At 40.4% G+C, this 24,859-nt stretch overlaps 1 long non-coding RNA gene across 2 annotated transcripts; it reads left to right on the top strand.

The window, feature by feature from the left end:
- Nucleotides 1-106: 106 nt before the first annotated feature.
- Nucleotides 107-23,711, top strand: LOC107526359 (uncharacterized). 2 transcript variants are annotated; one of them, XR_001602153.2, is made up of 3 exons: nucleotides 107-163; nucleotides 12,882-12,926; nucleotides 19,539-23,711. It is a non-coding gene; the product is annotated as an uncharacterized LOC107526359 (long non-coding RNA). The 2 variants fall into 2 exon arrangements; XR_001602154.2 differs by lacking the exons at nucleotides 107-163; nucleotides 12,882-12,926 and adding exons at nucleotides 15,201-15,639; nucleotides 17,077-17,249.
- Nucleotides 23,712-24,859: the final 1,148 nt, after the last annotated feature.

Here is a 24,859-nt window from a genome sequence, read left to right on the forward strand (position 1 = left end):
GGGGCGGGGGCGGGCGCGCGCACCGGCGGCTCCCCGGCCGGCCGGGCGAGGGGGCGGGGAGGCGCTGTGGAAAAGTAAAGTGACAGCGGAGTCCCGCGAGCCCGCGGCGGCGGCGGCGGGCGAGGGGCGTCCCGCGTGAAAGGAACGGCCGGGACTGGGAAAGGTGAGGGAAACCGAGGCTGCGGGCGGCCTGAGGGAGGGGACGCGGGGACCTTGACGGGCACGCGCATTAAAGGGAAATGCTGGCTGGGGGTGGGAGTCGCCCTCCGACCGCGCCGAGGGCGGCGCTGACCCCGCGCGCTGCAGCCCCGGCTTCCCACTCGCCTGGAGCCTTCGCAGGGCGGCTGCAGGGTCTCACCCTGTTGACACACTAAACACAACTCGGACCCGTGGTGCCCACATGCGCCCACGATGGGAAAACTTCGCATCGGCCTGGAAAGTTGGCCCAGGCTGAGCCAGCCCCTTCCCCCTCACGCTGCAACACGGAGGTCCTCCGGCCGTTTGAGTCGGGCCCGGCCCGGAGAGTACAGCGGTGGCCGGGAGCCCCGGGCCATGTAGCCCCAGGGTGGGGGAGGGGCGGAGCAGCGCCGTCAGGGCGAACGGAAAGCGGCCTTCACGCCCCGTCGGAGGGTATGGGAACAGTAGCAGCTCTGCGGGTGACCCGAGGGAACGTTACGTTTCCCTATCATTGCCTCCCCCTCTTATAACCATTTTTTAAAAACAACAAAAAACCGCCTGCACTGCAAACTCAACTCGCACAGAAGTTCCCTCACCCCCAGCCCCTTACCGACTGGACTGCTGCTGCCGCCCCTCCCCCATACAGGAGGCGCCGCGGCTGCGGGTGCGAGGAGGGGGCTGCCCACACCCCTCCCCCCGCAGAGCCCCCCCAACGCGGGCCGCCTCGAGAAATCAGGGCCGCAGCACCCCAGGGCCAGGAGCGAGTCGTGATCCATGCATACCGTCTGGAACTGAAAACCCTTTCACCAGGTGCCTTCTTCAGGAATTGCCTGTTAGCTTATAATAGTCCTGAAAATTGCCTAAAGCAGGTATTGGCGTCTGACCTCCCTGAATCAACGCTGAGCAAAAAGTAGGTGCGTCCTTGTGTGTCACTTCTGTGTGTGGCCCGAGGATATGGACAGGCCCCGTTACCCTTAAATTCTAAAATATGTATGGGAGGATGAGAGATGAGCATATCCCGGGTTCATCGACACTTACATAGCCCCCCATACCTCTCACGTGGTACAAGGTATTAGTAGGAAAATACGACCTAAGGCGCACCAGGTTCGCTTTTTAATATTTCAGATGTGACCGTAATAGAGGATTTCATAGACTGCCTAAAATGTGTGCATAGTTTATTTTACCCCATGAAACCTCTGTGTGTTAATATTTTCACTTGACTGAATGTGTTTCAGTGTGTTTTGCAACTCTTTGGTAAGAATAAATGACAGAATCCCCATTTCCCGGGTCTCCATGCTTTTCTCCGCATAAACTGCGCCTCTGTGTACTCTTAGGTATATACCCTGTTGGTTTTTGTTCGTTCGCAATGAATATTTTATAAGGGAGTACTCTTCTGTTACAGAAAGTATCAAAGTTGTTTTTTAGTCCTGGTCACTAGCCCGCTGGGGACCAGGGGGTGCGACGATGTCAACCTCCAGCTTTAGGAAGGGATTGGAAGGGGCTTCACGGCTTCAGCGCTGAAACTGGTTGCTACCGTACTTCCTTTCTCTGTAGATGTTTTAACTGCTAAATGCCATCCACCGAGTTTAAGAAGAGCGCAGTACAAATCAGAGTTACCCTTGCCATTGGTTCAAGGAATATGGATTGAGTAACAGACGCTATCTAGGTGGTAGAGGTATGGTTTTGAACAAAAGAGGAAGAATCCCTGTCCTCTCAGAGCTTCCCTGTCCTTGACCCTTCTCTCTGTTTTACACGTGACATCATCAAATTCTGTTGTCTCCGCCTTCAAAAACATATGCCGAAAGTATCCACTTCCTCCCACCTCCCTCCCCACAGTTCATACCCTGGTCTAAGCCACCGTCATCTCTCAATAACTTCCTACCTGATTTTATTTCTTCCCCTATCCACTCCCCACCCACACCATACACACAAACCCAATCCCCACACAGGACAGTCTGAGTGACCCTGTAAAACACAGGTCTGTCCTCAGGACCTCCAGTGTCTTCCCGTCCTAGGGCAACGGCCGAAGTTCTGACAGTGGCTATGTGGCCCTGCATGATCTGCCCACCGCCCCCAACCAGGGATCCTGGGACCTCGCCTCCCTCGGGCCGCATTAGCCTCCTCGCTGTTACGGAACACACCAAGCATTTCTCAGCCTCAAGTCTTCCGACGTACAATCTTCGGTCTCCAGAACATTCTTCCCTCCCAGCCTTCCCGCAGCACTTCCTGTCGCCCTCCTCTCTGCTTTATTTTTCTTCGTGATCATCATCATAAATCTGACACACTGTATTTCTTACTTATTTGTTTATTTTAGTTGTCCTTTCTCCCCCATGTCTCTCACTTTCCTTCCTCCACGTATAAGCATCCTTAGGCAGTTTCTCATCCTTGTTGAGAACAAGGATTTTTTTGATTTTTTTTTTGGCTAGGGTTCATTGCTATAGTATATAGTTAATAAATACTGGTTGAGTGAATGACATTGACCTCTTTCAGTTGATGCCTTAAGAGACATTGTACTCCTTTTTTCAATAGTAATAATTAGCATTGACTGTGTTTTTGATTTGTACCAGGCTAACTTCTAGGACTTTACATGTGCTAACTCAGAAACACCAATAAGGTTGATTTCATTCTGTCAACCCTGCTGTAGAGATGAGAACACCAAAGTGCAGAGATTAAGTCGCTTGCCCACAAGCACATAGCTAGTGAATAGCAGAGCTGGGATTTGAAAACGGCAGTTTGGCTCTGGAGTCTGTGAACTTCAGGACACATTAGCATGAGCCAGTGTTAACATACATAGATTTTACTTGATTTTTCTCAGTTTCCTTTCCCCTGAGACTCAAACTTAGTCTCCAAAACAAACAACTCACCTTCCTCGTATTTCCTGCTCTGGTCCATCAATCCATCATCATGAACTCACTCTCTCCTTCCCTACACTTCTTACTTCTGAGCTTTAATTTAAAACCTACGCTTTTCCCCCTAAAATTGGCAAATGGGAATTTTTTTTATGTGGGGCCCTTCTCATAACTTTTGTTATTGCTAACTTCGTGAATAGGTAGAGTCCCAATCAGTTAAGTTTGACTGGAAGAGCTATAGAAAAGACTTCTCTGGGGGTAACTGGGCTGGATTTCAGCAAAACACATCATACTGTTAGAGCTGCTGCTTGTTTAGGCAGTTTCTATTCTTGTTAGACACCCAATGATCAGGGATTATTAAATATTTGGATTGTACCCCCTGAAGGAAATATCACATTAGGTTAAGTTTACCAAAGATTAGTTCCCTGAGAGAAAAGAATGAAAGACAATAATCATTTGCTTACAGCCTGGCTTGAAAAGGGCTATAGGCACCCTGAGGTTACTCTGAATGTCATGGAAACTTAAGAAGGAAACACCCATGTGGGAAAATTGAAGCTCAATCCAAACAAAGATCCTAGAATTCCATTACCTACCAAGGAGGAGGCAGGCACCAGGTGCTTAACAAATGTTTGCTGCATAAATGAATAAATGAATTCCTAACAGGGAATGAAAGAGTGCTGAGGACAAATACCCTGCCAATTGCAACACTTGGTCAGGGACTGCTACCTAGGCTTCTATGCACAATTGCATATGTTGCACACTGCAAAATATCAGGGCATACCATTCTCATAAATTAAGATGCAAACATGGAATTGACTGCCCCTCTTCCCCCTCGCCTCTGCCCAAGTATGGTAGTCAATGGTAGTCAGTCTCTGGGTTAGTCCCAATGATCCTTGCCCCCTGGTACTCATATCCTTGTGTAGTCCTCTCACACATCATACCGAAAAGTGATAGTAGTGTATAATGCCGAAAAGTGATAGTAGGACAGTTCCAAGATTAGTTTATAAAAGACACTAGGGCTGCCTGGCCGGTGTGGCTCAGTGATTGAACAGTGACCTATAGAACCAGAAGGTCACCAGTTCAATTCCAGGTCAGGGATATGCCTGGGTTTTGGGCTCCATCCCCAGTAAGGGACATGCAGGAGGCAGCCTATCAATGACTCTCTCTCATCAATGATGTTTCTATCTCTCCCTCTCCCTTCCTCTCTCTGAAATCAATAAAAACATAAAGATATAAAAAAAGACACTAGAGCTTCCATCTTGGTTGTGTTCTCTCCCTCCCTTTCTCTCACACACACACACACACACACACACACACACACACACACACATCACTTACTCTGGGGAAAGCTAGCGGCCATAATGTGAGCAGCCATATGGAGAGTCCTATGTGGATAGGAACTGAGGTTTGCCACTAACAACCACATGAGCGAGCTTGGAAACAGATCATTATTCCACCTTAGCCAGGCCTTCTGATGATACAACCCTGCTCAGCTGCTTCAGTGCAACCCTGAGCCAGAAACACCCAGCTAAGCCATTTTTAAACCTAGAGATAATAAATGTTTGTTATTTCCAGCCACAGAGTTTGAAGAGTAATTTGTTATGCAGCAATAGATAATTAATACACATGCATCAAGAATGTTACTGCTGTGGTAGTTTCTGTGGAGCAAAGAGTCTTACTCCTGAAATGGGCTATTGGATCCAACCTCCCAGAAATACAGAGGGGCATAAGTAGGTGCTGAGATATGGGTAAAGGATCTGAAGAGAAAGATAGGCTAGGAATGGAAAAAAAGAAACGTGGTTCAGAGGGGCCATCTTTAGACCCCATAGGAGTAAGAAAGGAAGCATCTGCTCTGAAAAAAGACTATCAGAACAAAGAAAAGAATAGTGACTTGTAAGAGTCAGATATTTGTTAAGCTATGAGATTGTACATAAGGTTTTCTTTGTTATAGTTATATTGTTATTAGTATAATAAATAAAAATACCTTAAATGTAGGGAAATAAGTAAAAACAGAAGGAGGGAAAGTCTTGCGCTAATTTGCACCTTTCTTAGGCAGCACAGAGATGCTTTGGAACCGGGGGATCTGGATTCAAGATCCTGGCTCTACTTCTTCTTTGCTGTGATCATGGACAAATCCCTTAATTTCTTACTGACTCACATTCCTCATCTACAAACAGGGTTTATTTTAATAGCTAAAACTTATATAGTGTAAGAGAGAAAATTAAATGAGTTCATATATGTAAACAACTTAAATAGAACTTGCAACAAAACAAGTACCATAGAAATGTGAGCTGTTACCTTCCCAGTGCTTTGGTAGATGGGAGGTGATGTCACCTTCAGGTCTGGGAGTTATTCTCTCACTTCAATTTGCCACTTTTTTCCCCCCAAATAACCTCCTGTTAAGTTATAGAAGGATGTCTATACTGTTTAAAAGCCTGTGTCACTACTTTGCTGTGAGCTACTCAAGGGTAGAGACCATGCTTATTTATCTCTGTGTCTACACTTTAGAATAAAGGGGTAGTCGTCTTAGTAGCCCCTTCTATACTTGGAAATTCACAAATTATTAATAACAGCTTTACCGAGATATAACATAATTCACCAATTTAAAATGTATAATTCAGTGGTTTTAGTATATTCACATATTCATGGGAAGGCACACTTTCTGTGAATGGAGAAAATAAAGACTCTTCTACTCCCTTGGCTTGTCTATTCTATTTTTCTATTGACCAGGGCTTACTGTGAGGACCCTAAAGGTAACAATTCATTTGGGCTCTCAGGGATTAATATGCAAACCACGGCCCAGTGAAAGGTAGCATCATCAGAGAACCCAAGTGCCAAGCCCCCAGTTAGTAATTTATCTTACTGGCCTTGCCCTACTCAGGTTATGTCCTAGAACACTGTATGCCGCCTGTATTCATTGTGTCTTCCAGGCAGCAGACATAGATGGAGTTAGAAGTGCAAGAGATTTATCTCTTTATCTATCAAAGAGAAAGGGGAAGGAGAGCAAGAGTAGGCAGGGAAATCAGTCAGGCTACAGTGCAGGTTTGACACTTGTGTAAGGAGAGAGGAAGGAAGGAGAATCGGGTAGGCAGAGCCTCAGACTATAGTGCAGCTCTGAGGAAGTCTCATCTAGCCTAACAAAAATCTCCAGTACAAAGACTACCCATAAAGGCATCTCAGATTGAGCAGAAATGTCCAGATCCTAGTGTCTCCATTATGCTTAGCTATTTGCTGAGACTGACTAAGAAGAGCATGTCCTTGACTCAGAAGCTAAGATGGGTCCTGAAGGCACTTACAGCTGTTAGCTAACCAAACTTGCATCTGATAGACTATAGTTCTTTCTTGAAGAGTAGTCCAAGCCACACTTCTCCAAAGCTGCTTACTCCCTTGACCCTCTGTGATCAGAACTCCACATTCATGAACGTAGTTTGACACTAGACTTCTGAGTATGTATGTTCCTTGGACTTGCTAACTTGAATGACCTCCTTCACTCATACTGTTGTTCACCACCCCCGCTTTAACCCAGGTTATAAGCTTTGTGCTTTTGATTATGGCTGATATCCTGCCCCTAATTCTTCGGTGTGCTTAATAGTTAATAAGTTCAGTCCCATCTTGTGCTCAACTTTCATTAGACTGGCCTCAGAATCAAAACAAATGCCTGAGTTCTTCTTCAGAGGTTTAGAGTGAGCAGAGTATTAGCTTTCTTATTAATGCCCATGATTTCTCTCTCTTTTAAAGGTAGGAGAAAGAGGCCTACTGAAGTCGGCTCTGAAGAATTTATGAGAGTTCAAACATTTGCCTCCTTTCCCCGACTAAGCTGCTTTTTAACTCAAGACTCATAGAATATCAATAGATATACATGGTGGATGTGTAAATATTTTTATGTAGTGTATATACAATTTATTCCTCGTTTGACTCTCAAAACTTATAGGTAGCACTAAATGAGTAATAAAAATTGTTTTGCAAATACTGTTAACAAACTGCTAGATTTTTTCCTCTGATATATAGACTAGATTTTCATCATTGGAGTATTACCAATCAATCACATTGTTACTGCTAAATTACATGAGTATTTCTTTCAGTCACATTATTTTGTAGTGTAAAGCATCATACAGAATTTTTTTAAATCCACTTAAGGAATTGAAATTAAGCTATAACACCACTTAGTCATTTTTCCTTCCCCTTCCATGTTATCTATATTTTCCTCATTTTTTCTTTCACCCCTCAGTCACAGAATCATATAGGGGGCAGGTGGAAGAAAGTGAAGAAGGCAGGGCCACAATTGAGTCTAACCTGTCTCAGCCTAGGATTCAGAATGTGGGGTACGTTTGAGGGTGGTAGAGCAAGCTCTCAGGGAGTTGCAGGGATATTTGAATGAGGAGCAGTGAGTGTCTGGAGAAGAACTGATCCTAAGCAAAAAAAGAGATTGGGAGGTTTGGAAGATTTCTTTAGGACAATGAGCACATCACTCTGGATAAAGGCACTTTTGAGCAGACAGAATCTGTTGGTTCCTGATTATTCCAACTCAACCCCTGTAGACTTTCAGTTAAGTCCAAGGGGAAGAAAATTCATGACTAAGAATTAACAGCTATTTGCCCATAAAGTCTGTCCTACATTATGGGGTCCTGGCTTAACAAAGCACAACGTAACAAAAAAGAGGGAAGGCAGGTGTTGCTGTGATGAGCTGACAGGACAGTAGAAGTGGGACCAGCCGCACAATGGCTTGGCACAGTGGTGCAGCTGTTGCCTAGGGAGGCATTGGCACAGAGCTGTGTTGGGGCCATCAGTGGTAGACAGCAAATTACTCCTGGGATTTCATAGGCTTTGGAGTCTTCAGGAAATGTCAACACTGACAGAATCCAAAAGTAGAAAGAATAGGCTGGATTCTAAGCACATGTAGGAGTACACCTGGTGAATCCCAGAGGTGATGGTATGGGGGACTCAAAGGAGTTCAAAGCTCGTAGAAGTAATGGAAAGGACTTCGCAGGATATCCCTCCCAACCACTTTCTGATTTAGAATTATTTCAAAATAATTTGCTTGAATGTCTCCAGTGATGAGATCTCCTACCTCCTCTGATAGCTGACTCCATCTTTGGACAGTTTTGATTTCCTTCATTCTTAAATTGCTTTCAGTTCCTTTCTCATTATACTTTGGGGGTGCAGAACAATGCTAACAGCTCTACTGCAAGATAGCTCTTTCATTACTTAAAAAAGGCTAACATGCATCAAGAGTTGCCTCCTCCCTAAAATAAACATCCCCATTTCTTCATTTGTCCCTCATGTGACACAAGTTTTAGTCCCTCACCATTAAGGTCACTCTCTTCCACACAGTCTCTAGAGGAATTTGTCTATGTTGCTGTTAAAATTTGGTGTCAGTTGCTGAACACAATATTCCAGGAGGAGTCAGCTTAGCTGAGAGCAGAGGCAGCTATTTGTCACCTGCTATCTCCATCCCAGGAATTTCTGATTCCAAATTCCTAAATGTAATTTGAATGCCCATGCTGCATGGGATATTGCTTTTCAGCTAAACATTAGATTAGGGTCAGAAGAATTTTTTAAAATTTCTTTTTTAGGAGACTCACAGCCCAGGAAACAATCTTGGCAAGTCAATTCAGACTTTCTAAATCTTTACCTCTCAAATTAGCATGCACTCACCACTCCTCAGGCCTATGGAAAATAAGGTTGTCAGCATTAAAGAATAGTCATAAATTTTACCTATTTTAGAAACTCTTGGTCAGTTCTCTTAGAAATGTGGTTAAGGGGGGGAAACAAAGGTAGTGATGGCAGGTTCAGAATTATGTACTTTTATTTCAAGAATATGGAGGCTATAGAAGAAGAACTTAGATGAGTTTTTTTATTTGTTTTTGAAATTATATCTTGCTTCCATCTGGGTAGTAAAAACTACTGTGTTACCTGGACAGTCCGACTGTAGGCTATAAGACCAGCTCTCATGATAGCTCATTCACATGGCTGGCAAGTTGGTATTAGCTGTTGGTGACAGACTCAGTGGGAGTCCTGAGGAGGGACCTGAGTTCCTCATGACCAGGACTCTCCATGGGCTTCAGAGTATGGTGGCTGGTTTCCAAGATTGAGCATCGCAAGAAAACCAGACAAAAATCACATAGTCTTTTATAATCTAACCTCATAAGTCACATTATGTCACATCTTCACATTGTATTCATGGAAGCCATCATAAATCCATGCAGATTCACTGCTTGATATGGAGTGGAAAGTTTCTAGAAGGTTTTATGAGACTAGATATTGCTACAGCCATCTTCAGAAAATACAATCTGCCACAGATGCATCATTTCCTTTATCTTGAATCCCCTTTCTCTTTTTCTTCTCTATGGAGTCCTATTCATCCCTCAATGCTATGCTCAGACATTACTCACCTCTGCTGTGTCACCTATGTGTCTCATATATTCATCTATAATCCTCTTTATACAATGTCTTGTAATTATTTATTTATGTCTAACTTGCACATTAAACTGAACTCTTCAAAGACAGCACTGCAAATACTGTTGGCTCATGGAAAGCCATCACCAAAGTGCTCAGTTCTAGGTGATGAAGGCTTAGAAGTTCTAAAGCAACCTTTCACTCCCATAGATGTCACTCTCATTCCTTAGGTGAGTTCTGCCCTTAGAGCCAGCTCAGTGGGGCACCTGATCTGGGCCACTGCTTTAGAGCTTTGCTACTCAGGTGTGGCCCACAGACCAGCTGGAGGGTATCACCTGGAAGCTTGTTAGAAATGCAGACCATTGGGCCTAACCTCCTCAGACCTACTAAAGCTACACTGTAACAAGATCCCCAGTGATTTGTTTGTTTATTAAAGTCCTGGAAAGCATTACTTTAGAGGACACCTTTGGCTCCCTTCTGAGGAGTCTGTGTGGCCAAGGGAATGTGACTATCTGGAGCCCATGCCTCTGCTTCTAGACCATGCTTCTGGTAAAAAGAAGTAAAATTCCCTGCCCAAATGGCTCTGAGAGTTTTTTTAGCAACTGCTTCGACCTCTGTCCTGGGTCTGTCCTCCTGAAAGTGAAACTGTGTTTCTAGTGTGCACACCCCTAAGCTGAAGGGGTAGCCAAGGGGGAGCTATTTGTAATGAGGCTAAGGGAGGGAAGGTTGGAATTTAGACCTAGGGGCAGGGACACACACACACACATGCACCACTGTGAGGCCTCCCCTGGTGTAAGACACAGCCAGGGGGTGGGAAGAGAAGAGAGCAGGCTGTGGCTGGGACTTGCATTTGTACCCTTGTCCCTGAGCTCCACAACAGTTAGGGGGAAAGCTAACAGGGATACTCAGTTTTCAGTCTCTCTGGAGGGATTTTTATAAAGATTACACTGAATTTATACATCAATATAAGGAAAATAGACATCTTGACAATATTTAGTCTTCCAATCCATGAACATGAGTTGTCTTTCTATTAATTTAGGTCAATTTCTCTCAACAATGTGTTATAGTTTTCAGCGTATAAGTTGTACATCTCTTTTGTTAAATTTATTCCTAAGTATTTTATTCTTTGCTATTATTGTGAAGGAAATGTTTTCTTAATTTAAATTTCTCATTGTTCATTGCTAGAATATAGAGATACAATTAATTTTTGTATATTGATCTTGTAATCTTGGTAAAGTTTTTTATTAGTTCTGGTAAAAGTTTTGTGGATTCCTTTGGATTTTCACATAAGACCATGCCATCTGCGAATAGAGAAAGTTTTACTCGTCCCCCCCCTCCTTCAATCTGGATGCCCTTCATTGAAAAAGAAAATTTTTGTGTTGCACTAGCTATAGAAACTCTAGTGCAAGGTTGAATAAAATTGGGGAAAGCAGACATCCTTACCTTATTGCTGATCTTAGAAGAAAAGCACTCAGTCTTTTAGAATGAAGTATGAGGTTAACTGTGGGTTTTTTATAGATGCCCTTTATCAGATTGAGGAAGTTCTATTCTTAGTTTGAGAGTTTTTATTATGAATGAATGTTGGGGTTTTTTCAAATGCATTTTATGTCTATTGAGATGATCTATTGAGATAGTTTTTCTTTTATTCTACTAATCTAATACTTTCTTTTTCTTTCTTTTTTTCATTTAATATGTGCTTTCAGGAATTTTTAGGGCTTCCTGAAGTTCAAAGCCCAAGTTTTTAAAGTTTCACTTCCTCTGTTTATCTTGGAGGCAACTAATTTTCTGCTCTAAAATAAAATAATCTGATTGTCAAATGTTATTCCCAGCCTCCTGCTGGGATGAGCCTATTTTCTCTTTCCTCTCTTGAGCTTTAAGTTGCCTCAGGACTTTGTTGAAATATTTTTTAAAAATTTAGACTTCCAAGGAACAAATAGGTATAAATTGAACTATAGAAAATTTAAACCCAGTCAGGTAAAACCTGCCTTCAAACTTCCTCCTTCTCTATCATTGTTTTGGCAAATGACCTGAAAGCAAGAAGAAAATAAGTCTCCAAATATTGCTTATCTAGAAGACAGTTGAAGAAATAGAATTGAGGACTGGAGGAAAGAGATGATGCTGTATAGATAAGGATTCTGGAAAGAATGTGGTTTGGTGAGCATTGTAATGAAAAGAACTCAGATTCTTTATCCTGATAACAGCAAACATTTACTGAGTGCTCACTCTGTCTTTGGATGTTCAAAGTGTTTTAAATTATCTCATTTAAATATTACAGTAGCCTTATGGGGTAAGAATTGCCCCATTTTACAGCAGGGGAAACTGAGGCAAAGATTGATTTGGGCACCATTTAGTAAATGGTGGAGCCAGTATGGGAACCCAGGCTGAGTAACTCCAGTATGTGTGCCTAATCACTGTGTTATGCCAAAGCAAAGCAGGAGCAATATTAATACTGGGTTCTAGTACTTGGCAGCTTATATGGGGTAAAGTTCCATCTCCCATATACAAAAAAAAAGACCACCCTTAACCACTATGTCTGATGCCAAACGTCAGAATCAATCCTTTGAGTTCAGTACCGAAAGTATTGTGTGTGTACTAAGACAAATAACCTATTTGAAATGGGTAAAAGAGTTTAACAGGTACATCAGAAATGATATGCCTAGAAATAAAAACACATAAAAAGATGCTCATTATCACTAGTCATCAGAGAAATGCAAATGAAAATCATGAGGTACCACTACATACCTATTCAAGTGGCTAAAATTGAAAAGGTTGACAATACTAAATGTATACGAGGATGTGGAACAACTGGAACTCTTATATATTGCTGGTGGGAATGTAAAATGATACGACCACTTTAGACAACTATTTGGCAGTTTCTCATAAAGTTAAATATAAACTTATCACATGATAGAGTAATTCTGATCCAAGGTATTTACCCATGAAAATGTAGGTCCAAGAAAGAGTTGACACAATGGTGATAACAGCTTTGTTCACAAAAGTGTAAATAGTCCAAATGTCCATCTACAGGAGAATGAATAAACAAACTGTGCTTTATCCATACATGAAACAATATGAATGAAACTCAAAAGCATTATGTTCAGAGAAGAAAAGGCAGACAAAAAAATGATTCCATTTACATGAAACTCTATAGCAGGCAAAATTCATCTATAGTGACCAAAAGCAGATTAGTGGTTGCCTGAGGCTGGGAGGTCAGGTGTGGGATGAGATTAACTACAAAAAGGCGGGAGGAAAATTCTGGGGTGATGAATAATGTTATATACCTTGACAGTGAAGATATTTGCACAGGTATATATCGTCAAAACCCTTTGCACTTAAGATGGATGAATTTTACTGTGTGATTATTATACTTCTAAAAAGTTGATTTAAAAACTATATGCACAATGGGAATACAAAACAGAAAATGTTCTTGGTCATTAATTCATTGTTTTCTTCACCTAGAAGGTGAACAGAAGAGACTTTATGGGAAGAAGAGAAAAGCAAAAGGTATGGTTTTGAGATGCATTGTTCCAGAAGGAAGTTTGGGTGACCTGCTCTTTTCTGGACATTCTTTGGGTGACATGATGGCTGGAGGGAGAGAAACAAATGAGAGAGGGGGAGGTGGGAATGGAGGGAGGCTAAGACGGATTGCGTGCTGTACATTTGCCCCTGATGGTAGCTGGTTGAGAGCCATTCATTCTGTTGTTACATTTCTACTATAATTATTTTGTCTTTAGTTTTTCAATTTGTCGAACTTCACTCTCCTAAAGGGAGCGAAAAAGAGAATGTCAGGAGAAATAGAAAGGTGGAGGAATTGGGCTGGGGTTGGAAGCATTCAGACAATGACTGCTTAATTATGTTGTAAATAATTTACTGCTGAGAAAAAAACGAAGGGGAAAGCCTTAATGGAGTAGGGAGAAGGGGGCTGGGCAGTTCTGGAGGCCAGGGAAGCTGGTGCATCACCTCGACTTAACGATGTATTTTTCTTTTTTTACAGGTGTCAAATAGCTCTAGGAAAGTCTGTACTTTAGCTTATTAAATTTAACATTTAAATCTTATATAACAAACTGTAACATGATTTTCCAACTTAAATGCGCACAAGACTCTTGTGGCAAAAATGCAGATATCTAGGCCCCCTCCCTAAGACTCTGCTCCAGTGGGTTTAGGATCTACATTTTTATCCTATATGGTTTGGATACACTCTCTTTATGGACTTGGAGAAATACTGACCTAGAAGGTTATAGATGAGATGAGAAAGCATAATTTTGATGACCTTATTTACTCCAGAGAAAGGAAAGAAAAAGTGACCAAAAGAAATATTAGATTAAGAAAAGCATCAGTTTGTTTCAATGAGGTGCATGTGCATGTGTGTGTGTGTGAGTGTGTGAGTGTGTGTGTGTGTGTGTGTGTGTGTGTAATAAGAGAGCTAAGTAAGATATTAGGTAGGAAGTTTGGGGCCTTCTGATGTAGGGAACATATGCCTCGCTACTTATCACACAGACCCAGACCTGGTTTTATGGATTCTTCTCTTTCCTAGAATATGCCTCAAATCCTTTTTTCCCAAAGCCCATCAAATTGGTAGCAAATGTGAAACATTTGTTGGTCTGTCCACCTAATCCATCATAGTACAATACAAAAAGATACGAAGAGACTGGGGTGGATAAAGGAAATCAATACCCGTTTCCTGTTCTTTACCTTGAGATCCTTTGTCTGGTTTCAGTATGTCTTCAACAGAAAAAGAAACATAGCTAGAATTCCCAATCAAAATCAGATAAAACACAGGCGATAAGACTTTGTGCCTCTCCTTTCTGCAGATAAGAAATTTGAGTTATAACAGGGCCAGATTGTCTGAGCTCATTGCAGTTTTTTAGGGATTAGAGGTTTGTGTGTGTGTGTGTTTCACAGTAATTTAATCATATTTAGAATCAAAGCAAGTATTCCAACAATACAATGTCAAGCAAATTGAGCAAAAAAATTAATTCTCCACAAATTACAATTTACAAATTACAGATTACAACATTCCAATTTAGATTGTAATCTTTCACTTAAAATCCCAGAATTCTATTAAACTATTCACACCTGACCAAATATAAATCTATTTATATTTTTCACACTTTGACAACATAAACAAAAAACTAGTTCATTAGTAGTTTCCAATCTGGTAGCCTCACAAAATGGTCTTCCCAAAATGTTTTACACACTACTTTTAAATGATCTATGATTTTTTTATAATTCAGTTTTTAAAAATGTACCTAGATCTCTCATCTAGACACTTAGAAAATTGCATGCTTATACATAGATACTACATTTTTTCAAGTAAATTAACATAAGGATAAAGTAAAATAATCAACAGAGTGTTTGATTTTCAGTATGGCTTCAAAGTTGCTACCATCAAACCTAAGCCATTTCTTTAAAGTGGTCATACAGTGAACGAGAATAAGCCCCTTTCCTTAGCCTTTGTATAGAAATGCATTTAGTATTGTTCTTGTAGACAGGATCAATAAAGTTATAGGAGACTCTAAGAAAAAGATGAAGAAAAAAAGCCTATTTACAGCAGATCTAATAAAGCTTGTGTGTCTGCCTAATAGCCCCCTTTTCCCACCTGCACATGGCACCAGCAGTTTTTTGTGGTTAACGTTGATTTCCTTTCACTTTGTTTATCATTATAAAGCAAGGGTTGTGCCCTTAAATTGCCCCCATAAAAGAGGGAGTTGCCTAATACCCAAGTCCTTACAGTGTTTCTCTTATTATAGTCTCTCCCTGCCCCCCCCCCCCCCCCCCCCGCTCTATGTTTGAATTTTGAACAACCAAGAATTATTTGGGAATGAGGTATTAGCTTCAAATGACCCTCAACATGAGTCTTAGATGCTGATAGAAGTCACCCAATGAAATAGGTTAAACGTTTTTAAAGGAGACAAAGAAACTTAACACTGCTATAATTATTATTAGTGGGAGTATGACCTCGTAAATACTTGTATTCGATATCATTGTTGAAAGCTCTTTAACATCACTTTGAAAAGCAATTCAGAAAGCAATTGGGTGGAGGAGATTATTACAGGATGAACTAAGAAGAAACTTGCCTAATATTATGCAAATAGGCATATCTGATTTAGGATAAATTCTTTAATAGCATCATGCATGGATTTCAAAAGTGCTCTGTTTCAAAAATCTACTTGAGAAGAAGATGATGTAATCTGAAAAACTGATGGATGAATCCAAGGTTAGTTCTAGTCATGGAAAGAATGCTGTATTTTGTTAATCTATTGGGATGGCCCTGATCTAAAACTTACTGCTTATCCTTGGGAGAAGTGTAAATATGTATGTTCTTTTGTTAGCATTTACTTATAGGAAAATGAGTTGTCATGCTAAAAAAAAAAAAAAAAAAAAAAAAGAGTGATTACCATTTTGATTATCTCCGATTTTCACCTGGGGCTTAAACAGTTGGGCTCAACTCCCACCTGAGTGATAACATGAGGGTTTGTTAAGGACTGATGAGCCCTCACTTTGGGTTGTGAGTTCTACACCCAAAACCTCTCCAATCCCTTTAATACACAAGGGCTTCCTGTGTGCTTTCATTCCCAGAAAAGCCATCCTCTGTGTCTTTGTTGAAGCGCTGTCCCAAGTGGCTGAAATTCAGTTTGCCTACACTTGGGGAGTTGCGAGTGCCAGGCAATTTAATACCTCCCGGAGGCAGTCTCTACTCAATGCTCGGTGGGTGTGGGGGTATAAAATATGTCAGCTTTCTTGTCCCCTGATGGAGATAACTCTGAGGAAGTGCCTCTACTGTAGAATTGAGTCAAAGTGACTGGCTGTATGACTTCGCTTGATGCCCTTTCTGGTCTCCTTCTTTTCCTGCTGTTTCTCTATTGGCTTGTTCTGGGAACATTTCCTAAGAAATCACTTTAACATGAAGCCTCATCTCAGGGTCTTTTTGCAGGGAATCCCTTTCCTAAGACAGGTAGTTCACTGTTGACCCTTGTGATTGCCTTGCCTGGATCATGGAGGTCAGCCACACACCTGAATAAAATGGGTACTACCCCTGGAGCAGGAAATAAGATGTTTTCCTCTTTATAGAGGATCCTGCCCAGATCTCTCCTTCAGGACCTAGCCACTCACTTCCCAAGCTGCTGGGAGTCCTAGCAGCTCACTTCCTTCTCTGTGATAGCAGTTCTGGACTGGCTGTTCAAAGTGGGAGTTCAAAGGCCAGGCCCCCTTGTCTCCATGTCGGGTACCTTCAAAGAGCTACCCCAATTCCAGAGCTCCCATAGTATCAGCTAAGGATGCTGTTGCAATTCTTTGTAAACCTGTTCCTTCCTCTACCCAATCCTGCTTTTCTTACTCTCCACAGATGTTCTAACGGACATTCTTCCATAAAACTCTTGTGAGTAAATCGGTGTCTTAGAGCCTGTTTCCTGGGGAAACTGACCTTATATATTTTTCAACACAGAGAGCGAAGGGAGGGAGACCTGAATTCAGGTTTAGAGATGTCTGCAGTCTCAGAGGAGTGTCTTGATTCTCTCATTTGCACATAAAACAACCAAAATATGTAGCTAAATTTTATTTTCCAAGATCAGTAGGGAGTTGTTTTAATTTTTGTTATTTATTTTACTAGTACATTAAAATACTTTTATTTATTTGTTTTATTTTCTTCTAACAGAAACAAGTACTAACTAAATACTCTTCAGGATGATGGACCACATTAACCTTCTCTCTACCAAGTACACTTTTTCTTTATTTGTGCTCTCACCAATATTAAAACAGCAGTAATCTGGCAGTCAGTACTCAGAAGTACATCCAGAGAAACACTGTGTGCTTTTAGGATAAGCTTCTGTAAGTTGGAAGAAAGTTTCCATCATGTACTAATGATAACATTTCCCTTGGGAGCAGATGCCCAAGAGAATAGCAGTTTCATGGGAGAACTTTCATTAACTGCCCAGACAAGTTCTTGTTGACTACAATTAATGACAAAAGATATGCATGGGTTGGAACACTGTGCTTACACACACACACACACACACACACACACACACACACACACACACAGACACTCTGAACCCTCTCTTCCCTTCACCATCTCCTGTCAGGCTCTGTCAACCAATAAGCAAATAGGACTAAATAAAAAATGTTCATTAAGTTATCTATTGTGCCTAGCTGTGCTGTGGCTTCAGAAAATGAACAGGATTATGCCTGGTGTTTTGCCAGGTATGACATAGTATTAATAAAGAGAAAGACATAATCTCTGCGGTGAAGCTTTAGAAGAAAATAAATTCTGAAGAAAGTATTCTTAATAACATTGAAGATTTAGCTCTACGATATTTTATAGATATTTATTAAATACATTTTATTAGTACTGTTGAGATGGGAGAGTAGTAAAAGGGAAAATGTGTGTGAGTTCAGACTGGCTGGCCAGAAGGAGAGTAAGATTGCTAAAGAGGACATAGCTACTGTTGATTGATTTTCCCAGTTTAATTGGTTTTCTGACCTATTGTGACAATTCTTCTCTCTTGAGTTTATGTAGAAGAAGATAATAGTGTTCCACCACTGTCCAATAGAACTTTCCTATATCTACCACGTCCAATATGATAGTAACTAGCCACATGTGCCTACTGAGCACTTGAAATAAGACTAGTGCAACTAAAGAATGAAATACTAATTTAACAAATTTAAATTTAAATAGCTAAATGTGGCCAGTGGCTACTGCATTGGACAGTGCAGCCTACAATTATGTAACAGGGTGAAAATTTATTAACATTTACCATCAGAATTCCTTTTAGGTGTGAAAATGTGTTATGTTGGGATTGACTTGTGTTACGCCCATTTGGGATATGTATTTCACTTTCTATGTCAGAGCTTATTTAATTCTCAGTTTAACTCAATACAGTTAACTCAATAGTTACCAGTATTATTCCCATTTTAAAGGAAACAAATCTGAAGCACAAAGGGATTAAGTAACTTGTCAAAAATCACATGGTAAGTAGAAGTCCAAAGACATGACTCAGCAGGTGCTAAGTCACCATGGTAGAAGAACAAACCGCTTGGCACAAATTAAAGGAAGTTCTGAACAGAAGATGAGAAGCGTGAGAAAGATGGAGAGACTCTGGGAATCTCTGGGGTCAAAAGCCTCAGAGGCTACAGGCCAGAGCGTAGAGCTGTGCTTTAATTTAAGTATGATAACCACAAGTCACACGTGGCTGTTTAAATTTAAATAGAATTAAATAAATAAAAATTCAGTTTTTCAGTTACACTGGCCACAAATTAAAGTGCTTAAAAGCAACACATGGCTGGTAATGACTGTATTAGTGCAGAAGTAGGACATTTCCATCCTTATAGTTAAGTCCCATTGGACAGCACTGAGTCAAAGGATAGTTCAAGGATGGCTGTATCTGCTGACCATGGGAGGCAGTTTTCACTGATATGAACCTTTCTGTCATCCTTCTCTCAAATTGTCAACAAAGCCCATTAATTTCACGAATGCTCTGTCGGGGTAAGTGTAAGTTGAAGAAAGGGCTGCATTTCTTACCTAGGTCAATATGACACGGTATATTGGATGTCCTTCAAAAGGAAGAGGCTGAGGTGATCACCAAACGTTGCAAAAAGCATTGTTGGGTTAGAAGGAGGGTTTGAACTTTCATAAACTATGGACTTAGGGGCATGGCAGTGTTTTGAACCAATGTTTACTAAGGTTTGTGGATACAGTGACCCTCCTCCTCCCAGGTGACAGGATTCATATGATCGCCTTTATAATGTAAAAACTGTTCTTGATCTCAGAATCTTTAAACCATTAGTGGATTTTTTTTTAAAGCTACAATTTGTGGTCAGTTTTTTTCTATTCATCCTGTTACTGAGTTTAATTCACCACACAGGTGACATTCCTGGCTCTAAAAAAATAACAGTGGTTAGCAATCTAACTGCAAGACACTGTTTTAAGCATTTTATGTTTTAAATTTATTTAATTATCATATTAACTCAATGAGATAGTTAGTTATTCCATTTTAGAGGTAATGAATCTAAGGCACAGGAGATTAGGTAACTTGCCATGAGTCGCGTAGTAAGTGAGAGGCAGAATTTGAATGAATTTGTCCCTGGATGCCAATAAATGTCTTTCTTTTGTTTCAATAGGCAGATAACCAGAGTGCCCTGTGGCTTGTTGGCTTGGCCCTGAATCTCTCCCTTTCGTATTGCCTTCACTGATACTTCATGACAAGAAGAGCCAGCTCTGCAGGTGAATATAAGACATTAATCCATGTGCCTGTGCTCCCTGGGAGTGTGGAATGGGAGAACTGAAAAGCACCAGGGACATCCTGATCTCTGAAGATACCAACCTCTACCCTTTGGGTGGAAAATAAAATGATCTCTGACCCATTGTGCAGCTCTCTGAAGAAACTGGCTGCCAAGCTATCGAGAGCGCCTGGATGTTCTCTGAACGTTGGGTTGGCACTGTTTCACCATCCATGTCAGAGAGGGGAGACAGAGAGTAGTATGTAAGCAATCTGTAATTAATTGTACGTTATAAACTTGCAGAATGGTAGTGCTGGGATGGACTTTAGCAGTCATCTGGTCTAGACATTCTCAATGGCTGGGCTGTAGATCATGTTTCAGAATCATTCAGGAAGATTTTTAATCATGCAGAGGCCAGGTCCTACCCCTGGAGATGCTGACTTAATAGGTCTCTGGTAGGGTCAGAGCATTTGTACGCTAAGGAGATGCCCACTAAAAGAAATTCATGCCCTGGCCGGGGGCTCAGTTCTCAGTTGGTTGGAGCGTCGTTCTGGACACCAAAAGGTTGAGAATCAATAAGAACATATCCTCGGGAGTGGATTAAAAAAAATTAAGTACTAATCATTTGTGTCTGGTTATTGTTATACATGCCATTTCTTATGTGTGTATTTTTGAAATTTTTCAGCAGTTTGAATAATGTTAGAAGGAATATCAGAATTAGAATATCATCACTCTGTAACCCCTAATGAGTCAACGGATGTAGGCAATGGTTGTCAATAGCAATAGATCTAGACAATGAATAATACATAAGAATATTGATGTGATGTGAAATACTATGGATGAGTGAATACTTTAAGCTGTTGTCCCAAAAAAAGATGCCCAGGTGATTTCAATGACTGGTCCAAGTTGAGAACATTAATCTTCCTTCTCTTCATTATTCATATGAGAAAGAGTTAAGTCATGGAGCAGATACCAAAATAAAGCACCCACTCAGAGACCCAAACATCTTTTATCATGTGAGGTCTTTCCTCCCTCTTAGACTGTACTGAAGTGTTTAAAGAAAAAACAACCAGCATATGAATCCTAGCAAGATATGCTTTGCCTCAGTTTCCTCTGTCTCAATTTTGGTAGTTCCTATAGACCATTTTGGTCAATAAAATATTGTATCTTGCTGTATCATTACCTGCCAAGTGGAGAGAAAAAATAAGGTAGTTAATGTAATTACTGTCCCTACAGTAATAGTCCATATATTATCTGTCTAATCTTCTAAAGAACTGGGTGGTACAGAGGGTGGCAGATGTAATATTCCAAAGACCAGCGTTTTAGAAAGGTGACTTTATTACCGATCTAGGTAGTGGAGGAAGTTGAGAAGTGGGAGGGGAATGGTAGGAAAAACACTTTAAGGAATCTAGGGCTCTCAGAACCTTAAGGGAGGTAATGCTGAAGCAATTGAAAGGCTTGGAGCTGAAATACTTGGTTCAAACCGTGGGTTTTCTCTTGCTACAAGTAGACTTTGGAAAAGCCACTTAACCTTCCTGAGCCTCAGTTTCCTCTGATGTAGCAGGCTACATTCACAGATTGTTGTGAAGATTAAATAGAGTGACATAAATGAAAGATTATTTGTAAACTCTACAACACTAGGTAAATGTAAGGGGCCATTACCTAGGCTCATTCACTCTGCCAATGAACTAGGTCTGTCTTTGACAGTGGCCAAATCCAGGAATGTGGAAAGAAGCATTTAGCTTTCTTGCAGATGGGTGGTTCTCCCTGAATCTAGATTGTAGCATCATTTCTATCTCTGGCTAGAGAATCCATGATGTCTTTTTAGACCAAATAACTTACTTTCTATTTATTCTCTTGTCTCTAGGTAGCATACAAGGAAAGGGAGCTGGAAGGGGTGTCATGGAGAGGAAGCATAGGGTGAAAGGAAAGCAGGAGCCCAGGCTGCCACACACTATTTTAAGAAGCAATATTTCTCTATAATTTGGCAGAGAGAGGGTGAAACAAACAAAAATATAATGTGTGATAGAAAGCAGAACTGAGAAAGTAGGAGTGGGGATGCAGAGAAGGTAGGCATCCTTCCAAATAGACCTGGGTTGGGGTGCTCTGTAGCATGACATCCCAAAAGCACTGGAGTTTCTTGGTTTTGTGCATGTCTCTGCTGTCCTACCAGCCTATTTACTCCTCTGGGTTCCACACAGTACCTAACAAAGTGCTATGCACATAGCAAGAACTCAGTGAATATTCGTGGAATGAATAGTTCTTCCATTAAAGCTGAAAATTGAGAGTTGGCTACACATATTTCTTTCCTTCTGTAAAAGGATTTGATAGCTCAGAGGAGGGCTGAGCCATTAAAGCAACATTGAGAATTCAGTCCAGGTTTGAAGTGATTAATTATCACCCTGTTTTCTCTGGCTTGGCCAGACACCAGAACTACTTTTAAATGTTCTGTGCAGCTAGCATCCAGCTAGAAGCTACTGACAGACTGAGGAACAGCCGAGAAAACCACTATCGTTGTCTAAAAATTTTGTCGAGACGTATCTTTGATCCTCTGTTAGCAGCCAAATTCTTGCTCTTGTGTACAGTTTAATTGCTACTCAAAGCAGAGTATTTTTAAAAGGTGCATCCTTTCTGCTTTGCCTGCTTCTAAATACATGAGTGAAAGATTTTGCTACTTAAAAAAAAATAAAGCAAGAGGTTTCTCCAGAATGTCGTTGCAGCACTGAGATCCTCTGATGTCTTAGATATTAAATAATACTATAGATATTAAATAATATAACCACTAAATAAATATATATATGTAAAACACTGAGCAAGTCATGGGGATGCAATGTACAGTATGTTGACTATAGTTAGTAATACTGTGTTGCACATTTGAAAGTTGCTATATGAGTAGATCTTAAAAATTTTCATCACAAGAAAAAAAATCATGTAACTATGTATGGTAAAAGATGTTAACTAGACTTATTGTGGTGTTTATGTTGCACATGCAAATATCAAATCATTATGTTGTATACCTGAAACTAATATAATGTTACATGACAATTATACCTAAAAAAACACACAAATAAACACCACCACCTGACCAGAATAGCGTTAGTTTCTGAGTTTTCAGGCAGGTGATCCAGTAATGGTTGTTTCTGAGAAATTTCTTGCTTAGGATTTGTCTTAAGTCAGGTTGGTTAGAAGCAGAGCCTGGAATGGGGATACTTGTTTGAATGATTTACTGAGGGCGTGTTCCCAGAAGAATGGGAGTGCAGAAGCAGAATAGGGTAAGGAAAGGAGCTAAGCAAGGATGTGGTCTGAGCTGGAGACTGGTTTCAGCCTGATCCCTGGAACACCAACAGCACACACTACAGGGCTCCTTTTAAATGGTAATAGGAGGTTAAAAGCTCAGTAACTTTTGCAATCCTTTTAGAACAATCCTGTGAAGGAGAAAGGAGTTCTGGAAACTCAGCTAATATAGCATTTCCTGCCTCTGAAAGAATTTCTGTTCCTCATGCATTTCCTTTGGTTAAAATAATCAAGAAGTAATATTTTTAACCTCTTATACTTTAGATTTTTTAAAACAAATTTATAAATATGGAAGAATTGACTACACTAAAGAATATTGCTTAAATTACTATTCTGGAAAGACATTGTAGAAACTAATAACATTTGTGATGCATAGATAGATATGGCAACTTGTTTGCATATTCAGTTTTTTAGTTCATAATAAAAGAAACAAACTTTCAAATTTAAAAATAATCCATGGTTTAGTTGTTACATAAAGGATGACTATTAAGTAGCAGCTCATCAGATGCACCAAGAGAAAAGTTTTACCAACATCAATGAGACAAATATTATGTGTCCAACTAGGAAATTCTACCAGCCTGAGTGAACTGAGCTTTGCAAGAAACTTCTTACTTGAATACAGTTGGTGACAAGAATTTTAGTATGTGTGTGGGGGGAGGGATGCTGGGAAGCATGGGATGGGATTGCAAGAATGATGGATTGTTAGATTTTTCTGTAGCTAAATAGAGAACGTAAATATTCTCTATACAGTTAAATAGAGATATGCAGCTAAATAGGGAATATACATATTATATATATACATTTTCTATATTTATTCTCTGTCTATACATATAAATACAAAATTGAATAGAAAATATTTATATAGTCTCTGGGGATATATATATATTCCCAAATGGTGTCATTTTATATTCATTTCACTGCTAGCACCAAAATGGAAATAACATTTGTTACCTAAATTGGGTTAAGGGAAAAATAGATTAAAATTCATACATCATTATGCATGTGATAATGTGATGAAGTTTGCCAAAATCACACATTATCTCTACTCTCTCTCTCTTTAAACCTCTTTTCAATTTGTAAAATAACTCAAAAACTTATGCTATCTCTAAATGTGCTATTTATTATTTTTTAGCTTTTTATTTTCCACCGATTATTTTTTATTATTCCACAATTTCTTTTTTAAATTTGTATGCAAAAAGGTATGAAAGAGCTATATGAAACACACACAAAAAATCCTAAGTATGTTTAACACTATCCAAAATACTGTATGTCCATGAAAAAAGACAGACAGACATATACCTGGAATAAAAGGTACCAGAATAAAAGATACATTTTCCTATGAGAACTACAAAAATACCCTCAAGGGTAAGGGAGGAGATTGAGAGTTAGGAAACTCTGAAGGCAAGATGGAGTTTATAAAATATTACCAAGAGTCCCAATACGAAGGTAGCTTAGAAAAGATCAGAAGGATGGTGGTTTTTTTACAGGGTAAGTAGACTGATGTGAGATAACCTCTGGGAATTAGCGATGTGCTGGGATCAAAAAGGAGTCTCAGTATGGAAGATGGAAATTGAGGGCATTAAGAAGACACAGTAGGTAGAAAAGAGTTCAGAAAGCTTTAAGGAAACACAGTTTAAGCCAAGTTCAAGAGAAAATCCTTTCTGCCACTACACAATCTCCCATCGTTTACAACCTAACCAAAACCCTTGTTGCTTGCTTAATAAAAAATAATAAATAAGTAATCCTTTCCCAGAACTGGAGCCTTGACTTGGCTCCATATCCTGTGCTCTCTCCAAGACTAGTACTTCCAGGACGGCGGCCTCTGCATGTCGCAGGTGCCCACTCAGAGGTCACCCTTCCTCTCTGGTATCGACTTCATCCAGAGACCCTTGGAAGGATAACCCACAGCTGAGTCACAGAGACATCCC

The sequence above is a fragment of the Miniopterus natalensis genome, chromosome 15, assembly GCF_054644295.1.
Source record: "Miniopterus natalensis isolate mMinNat1 chromosome 15, mMinNat1.hap1, whole genome shotgun sequence".
NCBI classification, from domain to species: domain Eukaryota; kingdom Metazoa; phylum Chordata; class Mammalia; order Chiroptera; family Miniopteridae; genus Miniopterus; species Miniopterus natalensis.